Source organism: Mustela erminea, chromosome 8, assembly GCF_009829155.1.
Source record: "Mustela erminea isolate mMusErm1 chromosome 8, mMusErm1.Pri, whole genome shotgun sequence".
NCBI lineage: Eukaryota > Metazoa > Chordata > Mammalia > Carnivora > Mustelidae > Mustela > Mustela erminea.
Genome location: NC_045621.1, coordinates 26,721,895 through 26,734,314, shown reverse-complemented (window position 1 = coordinate 26,734,314; position 12,420 = coordinate 26,721,895).

Here is a 12,420-nt window from a genome sequence, read left to right as displayed (position 1 = left end):
CTGTACCCACAGCTGACGTGGACTCGGGCCCATTTCTTTTTGGTGACCTAGGAGCATGGGTGGCAGAGAGGGCCTAAGGGACAGAGGGAAGCAAGTGGGTCATGGCATGTGGTGGAGAGATGGGAAGAGAAATGTTTTGCAGTGATGTAAACAGGGAGAAAAAGGAAAATCAGTGGACAAACCCAATGCGGAATGTGGAACAAGGAATAATTTTATACTACAAGTACGTGTAAATACCGCAGGGGGCACACTTACACTTAAAAAAAAAAAAAAAAAAAAAAAAAAAAAAAAACTGTTGTTTATTTGAAATTCAGATTTAGCCTGACATCCTATGGTTTTATTTGCTAGATCTGGAAGCGCTGGCAGGAAGCGCAAGGACAGCAGGCTGGATGGGAAGAGGGGAGCTGGGCTCAGCCTAGGAGGGAAGGAGGAAAAACAAGGGCCATCAAGGCATCCAGGAGTCAAGGGAGACTCCCCCCCACCACAAGTGCTTAGGCTATGAAAGGTGACAAGCTGGTGGGGCAGAAGAGAGAAGAGAGAGCACTCGGGCCTTGCGTGCAAAGGCCCAGAGTCTGAAACAGCACGTGCTCTGAAAACAGCTGGCATCCAGGGTCACCAGTGAGGCTGGAGCAAAGGGCATGAGGCAGGGAGAGCAGGGCAGGGGGGTCCCCACCTCAAGAGGCGGTCCTCACTCAGAACTTGTTCACGCAGAACCCAGCGAGCAGCTGCAGTGTGCCAGGCTTGCTTCCGAGGACAGGTAGTGAGCAGACGGACAAGCTCACCGTTCCCATGGTGTGGTTTACACCCTAGCAGGAAGCCAGGGCACGTCAGACAATAAATAAACAGCGGGGGGATGAGAGCCAGCGACAGTCGGATGAAACCCCTCTCCCATGTTTACTTGGCTAATTCCAAGTCATCTTTAGGTTTTACCAGGATATTAGTCCCTGGAGGAAGCCTCTCCTAAAGTCTGTAACTGGGGCTGGGAGCCCTCCTGAGTTTCCCTGGGTACAGCACTTAGCACACAGGATTGAATGGAGTGGTCCCTTCTCTGTGCCACACACTAGCCCAGAGCTCCCTAAGGGGAAATCTCCAGTACCCAGGAGGGTGATCAGTACCTAGCACAAGCTGAAGCATGATCTGTTGAAGAAACGTGTGGGTTTTGGATACAAGACCTGGCTATGTGCCTCCTGGTGAAGCCTAGTCCAGTTGCAACTACAGATCTGGAAACAGGAGAAGGATCAGGTGGTTAAAATCAGAATTTTCAATTCCAGTGTATGGATGGTATGTTGGGAGTCACGGGCTTAAATACTCTTGTCTAGGGAAAGCATAAAGCATCGTAAAGTTTTGTGGGGTTTTTTTTTTTTTCTAATTTGACAGAGATCACAGGTAGGCAGAGAGGCAGGCAGAGAGAGAGAGGAGGAAACCGGCTTCCTGCTGAGCAGGGAGCCCAATGTGGGGCTCGATCCCAGGACCCTGAGATCATGACCTGAGCCGAAGGCAGAGGCTTAACCCGCTGAGCCACCCAGGTGCCCCAAAGCATTGTAAAGTTAAATAAGTTTCCTCAGTTAGCCACAAATAAGACTAACCCTGGCAGACTTGAAGAAAAAACAACCGGTATCACACAAACAGTAACAAAGCCCACTTGGAGGTAGAGATCATTTGGGGGGCTAACACAAGTAGCTCCCAGAAACAGCAACAACAACAAACACTGGGAATCAAATTTAGAAAGGTCAGATCCAGGGCACGTGAGTGGCTTAGTGGGTTAAGCCTCTGCCTTCAGCTCTGGTCATGATCTCGGGGTCCTGGGATCGAGCCCCACATCAGGCTTTCTGCTCAGTGGGAAGCCTGCTCCCCCGCCCCCCCAATTGCCTGCCTCTCTGTCTACTTGTGATCTGTCTCTCTCTGTCAAAAAAAAGAAAAAGAAGAAAGGCCAGATCCAAAGTGGGTCCGGGCATCTGGGTGGAGCAGAAGCTCTGTGTGCCCAGGACCCACGGAGCACACCAGTATGGCTCACTCATCTTGCCCATTGACACCCACCATGGCCCAGGAGAGAAGATCTAGATGGCATAGCTTGGGGCACAGACCCACCTCTTGGTTGAACCAGGACAGGACACCTCTTGGTTGGCCAAGGACAGGACTTCTTCTCTTCGATCTGCCGTTGGATTTGTAGGTATTTGCAATCTTTAGATAAGCTATCTAGCTGATCTCCTGCTAGCTGAAGTAGTCTCAGCCTGCTACTTCTCCGCCATCTTGACTCCTCCCCGGCCAAGGACAGGACTTATGGAGACCAAGATGCACCCACAAATAATTTTACCATATGACATGAGGGTGGTATCATCTGAGAGAGGAGAAAATGGATGCCCAGCAGCCAAAACACACACGTCCTCATAATTACAAAGCTTTGCCAAACAGTGATAATGCAAAATACTTGCATGAGTGAGCCAAGAAGACCACGAAGCCTTCTTCTATGTCATTCCTGAGAGAAATCATATACAAATCGCTGCCTGAGATCATTCGAATGGAGCATTGACTGGAAGTAGGAGAATTCATGAGGCAACATCTTCAGCTGTTTCTAGAGCTATAAGAATCAATGTCTCAGGATGGCCAAGGGAGCCTGGAAGTTTTGATAGCCTCTATTACGTGTCTTTTCTAAGCGAGACAGTGTGAAGTCCTGCCCTTTCGTTTCTGGTGTGGTGGTGAGGAGGGTGGCCGGGGCACGATGGGGGAGCTGTTGGAATAACCAACTTCAGGCTGAACAGGTAACGTCTAATTTACGTGTCGATGTGCCTTCAGTGGTGGGAGTGCACATGGCAGGGGAGACACCCAGATGTGTTGCTGTGGGGCAAGCAAATCGTCCTCCGTGGTAGAGAGCCTGGGATCTACAGATCTGAAGGAGCCCCCCCAAGCAAACAACTGTCAGGAATGATGGGTGCCCAAGATCTCAAAGAGGAGAACCTGTTGGAACTGAGTTCCATTCTCCTCATCCTTGACTCTCAAGGATCAAGGACTGGCCATTCTTTCCAGGCTGCCCAGAGGACATGGAAGCCAAGGCACCAGAGCAGCAATTAGAGAGGTAGTGAGAACAACATAAGATTTATCTGATCAGAGTGGAGGAGAGAGAGGGAGAGGGGAGCAGAGTGGTAATGAGGGGCGCTAACGGGAGCAGAGAGCCCACAGGGGAGACCAAGAGGCGATTTCCCATGTCAGTAAGAAACTAGGATGATTTTCCTCTGAAACTATTATTTTAGACAAGGAATCCTCCTCTCCAGCTGTAATACCAATCCACTTTCTCCTCATTTTTAAAGCTCAAGAGTCTTTCCTTCCCTCCTAAATTGCCCTGCTCAGTTTGGGTGTCCCTAAACCTCCCACGTCGCTGTTTCCTTCTTACAGTCTTGAGGAGACCTTGTATAACAAGCAGTCGTGATATTAAAACCCACAGACGCTTTTCCCCAGTTTTATAATAAATAACAGCAGTCCTGTTTGGGGTCATGTCAGCCCTGCGAAACAGGTGGGGTTGGTATTATCTTTTTTCAAAGCTAAGAAAATAGTATTGAAGAAGTAAAGCTACGTGTTCAAGATTGTGTAGCTGGTAAGGAGCAAGTGGAGAGCTTAAACCTAGACCGCTTTTTTTCTTACTGTCAGAAACATCTTTTCTACATGTATTTTTAACACTATTGACAGGTTCTACAGTGACTCTCAATCTGAAGTCTGTATACAAGTAGTTCACATCGAATCATCTTCTTTCCCCCCAGCTTCATTGAGGAATGGTTGACAAATAAAAATTGTATAGATTTAATGTGTACAATGTGGTGGTTTGACATGGGTATACATTGTATAATGATTACCACAATGTATACTACTTCACATATCCATCACTTCTTAATCATTGTTGAACAAGACATTCACATTTTCCTTCACACTGGGCCCCACAAATTCTGTTGCTGGGCCTGCACAGGACTTTAGTTTCTTGGTTGGGGATGGACAAGAACAAGGAAGCACACAGCTTTGGTTGTGATGTGCTGCTATCTTGCAGCCATGAGAAAAACCAGCCCAAGCCAACACTTAGAGGAGGACTGACCTGAGAGAATCACAGAGAGCCAGTGGATACTGGTGTACACTGCTTGTTATACAATCACAGAGAGCCTGATGCAGCCATGCCTGAAGTCCATCACGCAGCTGGACTTCTTGATCATATAAGCTAAAACATTCCTTTCTTGGTTTAAATAGATTTCAGGGAAATTTTCTATTTCTTGCAACTGAGCAGATCCTAACTGATAGAATAACTAATGACAGCTGTCAATGCATTCACTTAGACCCTTAGAGCCACATCTATAGAACAGGAATGGGTGACCTCAGCTTCCTCCCCTACCTCCCCTACATATTCTGCACTCCAGTCCCATCTTCCCAGTGCAGTCTATCCTGCCCACTCACTCCAGCCCCTGGGGTCACTCACTCATCAGAGCTCTCCCCCATAGTATTGCTCAAAGTTATCTTATATAGATATTTAACTCTTCAGTTGATGCTTAGCTTTTTGTGGACACATGCTTAATTAACCACCTTCCAGAAGCTCCTTCAGGACATGTCATAATTAAGTAACGTCTGCCCCAGCACCTAGGGCAGGGCTCTTCACTCAGTGAGTACTCAACAAAGAACTGTTGACTCATTGGCCCACCTCCTCTAGCAGATGGGATGCAAGAACTTCCCCTTTGTCAGCTTCAGAAGTCTAGCTTTCTGGTTTGCAAGATGGAAGATCCGACCAAATAATGTTAAAAATTGGTCAGTGAAGGGAAGGTTCCAGGGACTTCTTGAAGTGGCAGGGACAAGATACCTATTCTTTGTGCCAACTATAGACAAGATCCAAGAGAATGGGGCTCCACAGCTGGAGATATTTGAGTCAGGTATTAAGAAGTTCCTCTCTCTACTGCAGCTCTGATACACTCTCAAAGAAGCTCATGGTGTTTTCTGGACACTTCTAGAAAAGGGGACACTGCTTTTGAGTATGGTTGGCATGAGGTGCTCACTGCAGATGAGCAGATGGATGTTTCCTGCTCTTTCGTAGGCCTGCGGTGGAACAAGAGCAAAGAGAGCAGAGCCTTGGGACCTGAGTCCCAGAGGTCAAGCCGAAGCATCCAGTGGTCCTACTGCTGTGCCATGCCAGCTCTCTCCCCACCACAAGGGTGCGATCTGGGGGCAAACCAGTGTGAGGCAGGGATGAGGCTGTGAGGAATGAGGGACATAAATCCCCTCCAGCAATCTGAGCTCTTGGGAGAAAAGTATAGCATAAATACCAGGTCTTATTATTATGAATCAGAATTTTTTTTCTCTTTAAATCCCTTCTTCACTTAATACTCTCAATGTTGAACCATTTCTAAGAAAAGGGAATTAAAGACCAGAGAGGTGGTTTTCCAACTGAGTGGAGGGTTTGGGATGCTTTCAGCCAGGTTTCCAGATGATTTTTTATTTCTCTCTTGGGACCAGATGTCATCAACTGACCAGACACCGTTCTGTCTAAACAGGGGATTCCATATGCCTGACCCCTCCCTGACCCCTGCCTGCTCCCCCTGATTCTCCCCCTCTTTTATGTACCCTTTGACCTGAACATAATATAAATATTTAATCTCCTTTATTACCTGGAAATTATCTGTATGTATTCTGTTTATTTAGTGACGGTTACTTCAAAACAAAACGAAAACTATAAAAGCAGGTCAAACAACCAGTTTGTCTGATTTTTCCACTGAGGTAATCTCTGCTGGTATTTAATTTCAATAATTGACTGGTTGCTCCCCAAACACAGGTCAGGTTTTCCCCATCCCCTTGCCTTCAGCCTCCCCCTCCATACCATCACATCCCTTCTCTGCCTGGCAAAATCCCACTCACATCTCGAAAACCTATTTCCAACACCCCTCATCTGTGAAGACACCCCTGACCGTGTGGCCACCTGTATAGCTGGACTACACTGCCCCTTCTGTGTTTCCAGGCCCCTGGGTATCATCACAACCACTCCCTGCGACCCACTGGGAGGCAACAAAATAGAGCTCTCTCAAGAGGATTCCAGAGCACACTTCCTGACTTCGGATACCAGCCCTAAAATTTTCTAGTTCTGTGATCTATCGCAAGTGTCCTAACTTTTCTATGGACCAGGGATCCCATCTCACTAGGTTTTGCTTGATATGCTTCTGGCCTCTAAGAGATGGGTGTAATCCTCAGGGGATGGATAGATAAGGAAGAAAAGAGAACTAACCAGAGGACTAAAGATATGGATGGGGAAAGTTAGAAGGAAGAGGTTGGAATAGAAGAGGATTTTTCTAGAAAGGAAAGAACATATCATTTGGAAGTGGTTGAGACATCAAACATCTCACCCCTAAGTATCCACACCTCAACCTAGCAGCCGCTGTGGTCTATGGTTTGGGAGGCATGGGTTAATTTGTCAGCTAGCTCTGCGTTCCTATACAACAGTGAAGTCTGGGCTGAGACTCAGATGCAGTGACAGGATGAGACCTGAGCAGGCAGGTCTCAGCAGTCTGTCCTGGCACAACTCACAAAGTCTGCCTCCCAGCAGGACCTCACTTCGGGACTATCCCAGCCCGCCCCTGCTAAGCCAGATCTACCTAGCCTAGGGCTAGGAGAAGCCCATGGCTTTATAACTCAGGGATCAATGTACCCTTTTAAAATGCAAGTCAGCCCATGCTAGTCCCTTGCTCTCAGTGCCCTGATGGCTTCCCAGTCACTCGGGCTATAGTCCCAGGTACTTAGGTAGTCTGGCCCCCTGGCTACTTCTCTGCACTCAGTCCCCACCTGGCCTTCTTGTGGTTTCTTAAGTACACCAAACCAGCTCCTTTCTAAAAACCTCTGCACTTGCTGTTCCTTTTCTGCAGATCCACTCCTCCAGGTACATGCACGCATTGCCCCTCCTTTTGTCCAGTCTCTGCTCAAATGGCAGCTCTTGGGGGATGGCTGCCATGCTACCTTATTTAAGGGAGGCTCCATCATTTGCTCCCCACTTACCTGCTCTACTCACCTGTATCACACTCACCTCGCCTGCATCACATCTTGCTACCTGCTTGCTCACTGCTTTACTTGGTTTTTGTCAGCCACTCTCCCTGCATACGCTCTGTGATTGCAGAGACTGTATTTTGTTCACTGCTGCATCATTGGAGTACCTGACACATCATAGATGATGGTCAAGAAGAGTGGTTAAGTGGGTAACAGAATGCAGGACTCCAACCCTCTCCTTCACAGGGAGGAACCCAGGGCCCAGAACAGGGAAGATGCTATTGGAGGTCACACTCACAGGCTGGCTTGTTGCAGACCCTGAGTTCAGCCCATGTCTCCTGGATCCTAGTTGGAGACTTTGGTGCCACGCTATGCTGTGATCTGAGGACTGGTCCTTGCACCCTCATTGTCCATAAGCACACATGGCAAGCTAGACTCTGGAAGGGAAGCTGAGTATACAAGGCATCCAGGTTGCTTGCTCTCTTGTACTTGAGTCTCTTCACATTTCTTACTCTGAGTAGGTTCTGAACTTCAATGAAAAGGTGTTTCAAAAACCCAGGTTTTTGAAGATGACCAAAAAAAGACAGAATAATAAAGCCACAAAGGGATAAGACACGGGTAACCTATTCACTACACTTGCTGTGCCCATCACATGCCCAAAGACAAGGCCATGAAGACGTTTATTATTCAGAATATATTAGAGGCCACAATCATCAGGGACATTTCTGAGGTGCGTGTCTTCGACACCTATGTGCTTCCTGAGCTGTATGTGAAACTCCATTTCTGTGAAAACTGTGCCGTTCACAGCAAGGTACTCTAGTGAGATACAGAGGACCAAACACCCCGAACCCAATTTAGACCCACAGGTCCTGAAGAAAAACTGTTCTCTGGGGAAAAGAGAAAAGAGGAGAGAAGAGAAGGAAAAGGAAGGGGAGGGGAGGGGAAGGAACAGGGGAGGGGAGGAGAGGGGAGGAGAGAGGAAAGGAGAGGAGAGGGGAGGGGAGGAGAGGAGAGGGGAGGAGAGAAGAGAAGAGAAGAGAAGAGATGAGATGAGAAGAGAAGAGAAGAGAAGAGAAGAGATGAGAAGAGAAGAGAAGAGATGAGAAGAGATGAGAAGAGATGAGAAGAGATGAGAAGAGAAGAGATGAGAAGAGAAGAGAAGAGAAGAGATGAGAAGAGAAGAGAAGAGAAGAGAAGAGAAGAGAAGAGAAGAGATGAGAAGAGATGAGAAGAGAAGAGATGAGAAGAGAAGAGAAGAGAAGAGAAGAGATGAGAAGAGAAGAGAAGAGATGAGAAGAGAAGAGAAGAGAAGAGATGAGAAGAGATGAGAAGAGATGAGAAGAGAAGAGATGAGAAGAGAAGAGAAGAGAAGAGAAGAGATGAGAAGAGAAGAGAAGAGATGAGAAGAGAAGAGAAGAGAAGAGAAGAGAAGAGATGAGAAGAGAAGAGAAGAGAAGAGATGAGAAGAGAAGAGAAGAGAAGAGAAGAGAAGAGATGAGAAGAGAAGAGAAGAGATGAGAAGAGAAGAGAAGAGATGAGAAGAGAAGAGAAGAGAAGAGAAGAGATGAGAAGAGAAGAGAAGAGAAGAGAAGAGAAGAGAAGAGATGAGAAGAGAAGAGATGAGAAGAGAAGAGAAGAGAAGAGAAGAGAAGAGATGAGAAGAGAAGAGATGAGAAGAGAAGAGAAGAGAAGAGAAGAGATGAGATGAGAAGAGAAGAGAAGAGAAGAGAAGAGAAGAGATGAGATGAGAAGAGAAGAGAAGAGATGAGAAGAGAAGAGAAGAGATGAGAAGAGATGAGAAGAGAAGAGATGAGAAGAGAAGAGAAGAGATGAGAAGAGAAGAGATGAGAAGAGAAGAGAAGAGAAGAGATGAGAAGAGAAGAGAAGAGATGAGAAGAGAAGAGAAGAGAAGAGATGAGAAGAGAAGAGATGAGAAGAGAAGAGAAGAGAAGAGAAGAGATGAGATGAGAAGAGAAGAGAAGAGAAGAGAAGAGAAGAGAAGAGATGAGATGAGAAGAGAAGAGAAGAGATGAGAAGAGAAGAGAAGAGATGAGAAGAGAAGAGAAGAGAAGAGAAGAGAAGAGATGAGAAGAGAAGAGAAGAGAAGAGAAGAGATGAGATGAGAAGAGAAGAGAAGAGAAGAGAAGAGAAGAGATGAGAAGAGAAGAGAAGAGATAGAAGAGAAGAGAAGAGATGAGAAGAGAAGAGAAGAGAAGAGAAGAGAAGAGATGAGAAGAGAAGAGATGAGAAGAGAAGAGAAGAGATGAGATGAGAAGAGAAGAGAAGAGAAGAGAAGAGAAGAGAAGAGATGAGATGAGAAGAGAAGAGAAGAGATGAGATGAGAAGAGAAGAGATGAGAAGAGAAGAGAAGAGAAGAGAAGAGAAGAGAAGAGAAGAGATGAGATGAGAAGAGAAGAGAAGAGATGAGAAGAGAAGAGATGAGAAGAGAAGAGAAGAGAAGAGATGAGATGAGAAGAGAAGAGATGAGAAGAGAAGAGAAGAGAAGAGAAGAGATGAGAAGAGAAGAGAAGAGAAGAGATGAGAAGAGAAGAGATGAGAAGAGAAGAGAAGAGAAGAGAAGAGAAGAGAAGAGATGAGAAGAGAAGAGATGAGAAGAGAAGAGAAGAGAAGAGAAGAGATGAGAAGAGAAGAGAAGAGATGAGAAGAGAAGACAAGAGAAGAGAAGAGAAGAGAAGAGAAGAGAAGAGAAAAGAAGAGATGAGAAGAGAAGAGATAGAGAAGAAGAGAAGAGAAGAGATGAGAAGAGAAGAGAAGAGAGAGAAGAGAAGAGAAGAGAGGAGATGAGAAGAGAAGAGAGAGAAGAGAAGAGAGAGAAGAGAAGAGAGAGATGAGAAGAGAAGAGAAGAGATGAGAGAGAAGAGAAGAGATGAGAAGAGAAGAGAAGAGAAGAGAAGAGAAGAGAGAGAAGAGAAGAGAAGAGAAGAGATGAGAAGAGAGAGAAGAGAAGAGAAGAGAGAGAAGAGAAGAGAGAGAAGAGAAGAGAAGAGATGAGAAGAGAAGAGAGAGAAGAGAAGAGAAGAGAAGAGAAGAGAAGAGAAGAGAAGAGAAGAGAAGAGAAGAGAAGAGAAGAGAAGAGAAGAGAAGAGAAGAGAAGAGAAGAGAAGAGAAGAGATGAGAAGAGAAGAGAAGAGAAGAGAAGAGAAGAGAAGAGAAGAGAAGAGATGAGATGAGAAGAGAAGAGAAGAGATGAGAAGAGAAGAGATGAGAAGAGAAGAGAAGAGAAGAGATGAGATGAGAAGAGAAGAGATGAGAAGAGAAGAGAAGAGAAGAGAAGAGAAGAGATGAGAAGAGAAGAGAAGAGAAGAGAAGAGAAGAGATGAGAAGAGAAGAGAAGAGAAGAGAAGAGAAGAGAAGAGAAGAGATGAGAAGAGAAGAGAAGAGATGAGAAGAGAAGAGAAGAGATGAGAAGAGAAGAGAAGAGAAGAGAAGAGATGAGAAGAGAAGAGAAGAGAAGAGAAGAGAAGAGATGAGAAGAGAAGAGAAGAGAAGAGATGAGATGAGAAGAGAAGAGATGAGAAGAGAAGAGAAGAGAAGAGAAGAGAAGAGATGAGATGAGAAGAGAAGAGAAGAGATGAGAAGAGAAGAGATGAGAAGAGAAGAGATGAGAAGAGAAGAGAAGAGAAGAGATGAGATGAGAAGAGAAGAGATGAGAAGAGAAGAGAAGAGAAGAGAAGAGAAGAGAAGAGATGAGAAGAGAAGAGAAGAGAAGAGATGAGAAGAGAAGAGATGAGAAGAGAAGAGAAGAGAAGAGAAGAGAAGAGAAGAGAAGAGATGAGAAGAGAAGAGATGAGAAGAGAAGAGAAGAGAAGAGAAGAGAAGAGATGAGAAGAGAAGAGATGAGAAGACAAGAGAAGAGAAGAGATGAGAAGAGAAGAGAAGAGAAGAGAAGAGAAGAGATGAGAAGAGATGAGAAGAGAAGAGAAGAGAAGAGAAGAGAAGAGAAGAGATGAGAAGAGAAGAGAAGAGATGAGAAGAGAAGAGAAGAGATGAGAAGAGAAGAGAAGAGAAGAGATGAGAAGAGAAGAGAAGAGAAGAGAAGAGAAGAGAAGAGAAGAGATGAGAAGAGAAGAGAAGAGAAGAGATGAGAAGAGAAGAGATGAGAAGAGAAGAGAAGAGAAGAGAAGAGAAGAGAAGAGATGAGAAGAGAAGAGATGAGAAGAGAAGAGAAGAGAAGAGAAGAGAAGAGATGAGAAGAGAAGAGATGAGAAGACAAGAGAAGAGAAGAGATGAGAAGAGAAGAGAAGAGAAGAGATGAGAAGAGATGAGAAGAGAAGAGAAGAGAAGAGAAGAGAAGAGATGAGAAGAGAAGAGAAGAGATGAGAAGAGAAGAGAAGAGATGAGAAGAGAAGAGAAGAGAAGAGATGAGAAGAGAAGAGAAGAGAAGAGAAGAGAAGAGATGAGAAGAGATGAGAAGAGAAGAGAAGAGAAGAGAAGAGAAGAGAAGAGAAGAGATGAGAAGAGAAGAGAAGAGATGAGAAGAGAAGAGAAGAGATGAGAAGAGAAGAGAAGAGAAGAGAAGAGAAGAGATGAGAAGAGAAGAGAAGAGAAGAGAAGAGAAGAGAAGAGATGAGAAGAGATGAGAAGAGAAGAGATGAGAAGAGAAGAGAAGAGAAGAGAAGAGATGAGAAGAGAAGAGAAGAGATGAGAAGAGAAGAGAAGAGATGAGAAGAGAAGAGAAGAGAAGAGAAGAGAAGAGAAGAGAAGAGAAGAGATGAGAAGAGAAGAGATGAGAAGGGAAGAGAAGAGAAGAGATGAGATGAGAAGAGAAGAGAAGAGAAGAGATGAGATGAGAAGAGAAGAGAAGAGATGAGAAGAGAAGAGATGAGAAGGGAAGAGAAGAGAAGAGATGAGATGAGAAGAGAAGAGATGAGAAGAGAAGAGAAGAGAAGAGAAGAGAAGAGAAGAGAAGAGATGAGATGAGAAGAGAAGAGAAGAGATGAGAAGGGAAGAGAAGAGAAGAGATGAGATGAGAAGAGAAGAGAAGAGAAGAGAAGAGATGAGAAGAGAAGAGATGAGAAGAGAAGAGAAGAGAAGAGAAGAGAAGAGATGAGAAGAGAAGAGATGAGAAGAGAAGAGAAGAGAAGAGAAGAGAAGAGATGAGAAGAGAAGAGATGAGAAGAGAAGAGAAGAGAAGAGAAGAGATGAGAAGAGAAGAGAAGAGAAGAGATGAGAAGAGAAGAGATGAGAAGAGAAGAGAAGAGAAGAGAAGAGAAGAGAAGAGAAAAGAAGAGATGAGAAGAGAAGAGATGAGAAGACAAGAGAAGAGAAGAGATGAGAAGAGAAGAGAAGAGAAGAGAAGAGAAGAGATGAGAAGAGATGAGAAGAGAAGAGAAGAGAAGAGAAGAGAAGAGAAGAGATGAGAAGAGAAGAGAAGAGAAGAGAAGAGAAGAGATGAGAAGAGATGAG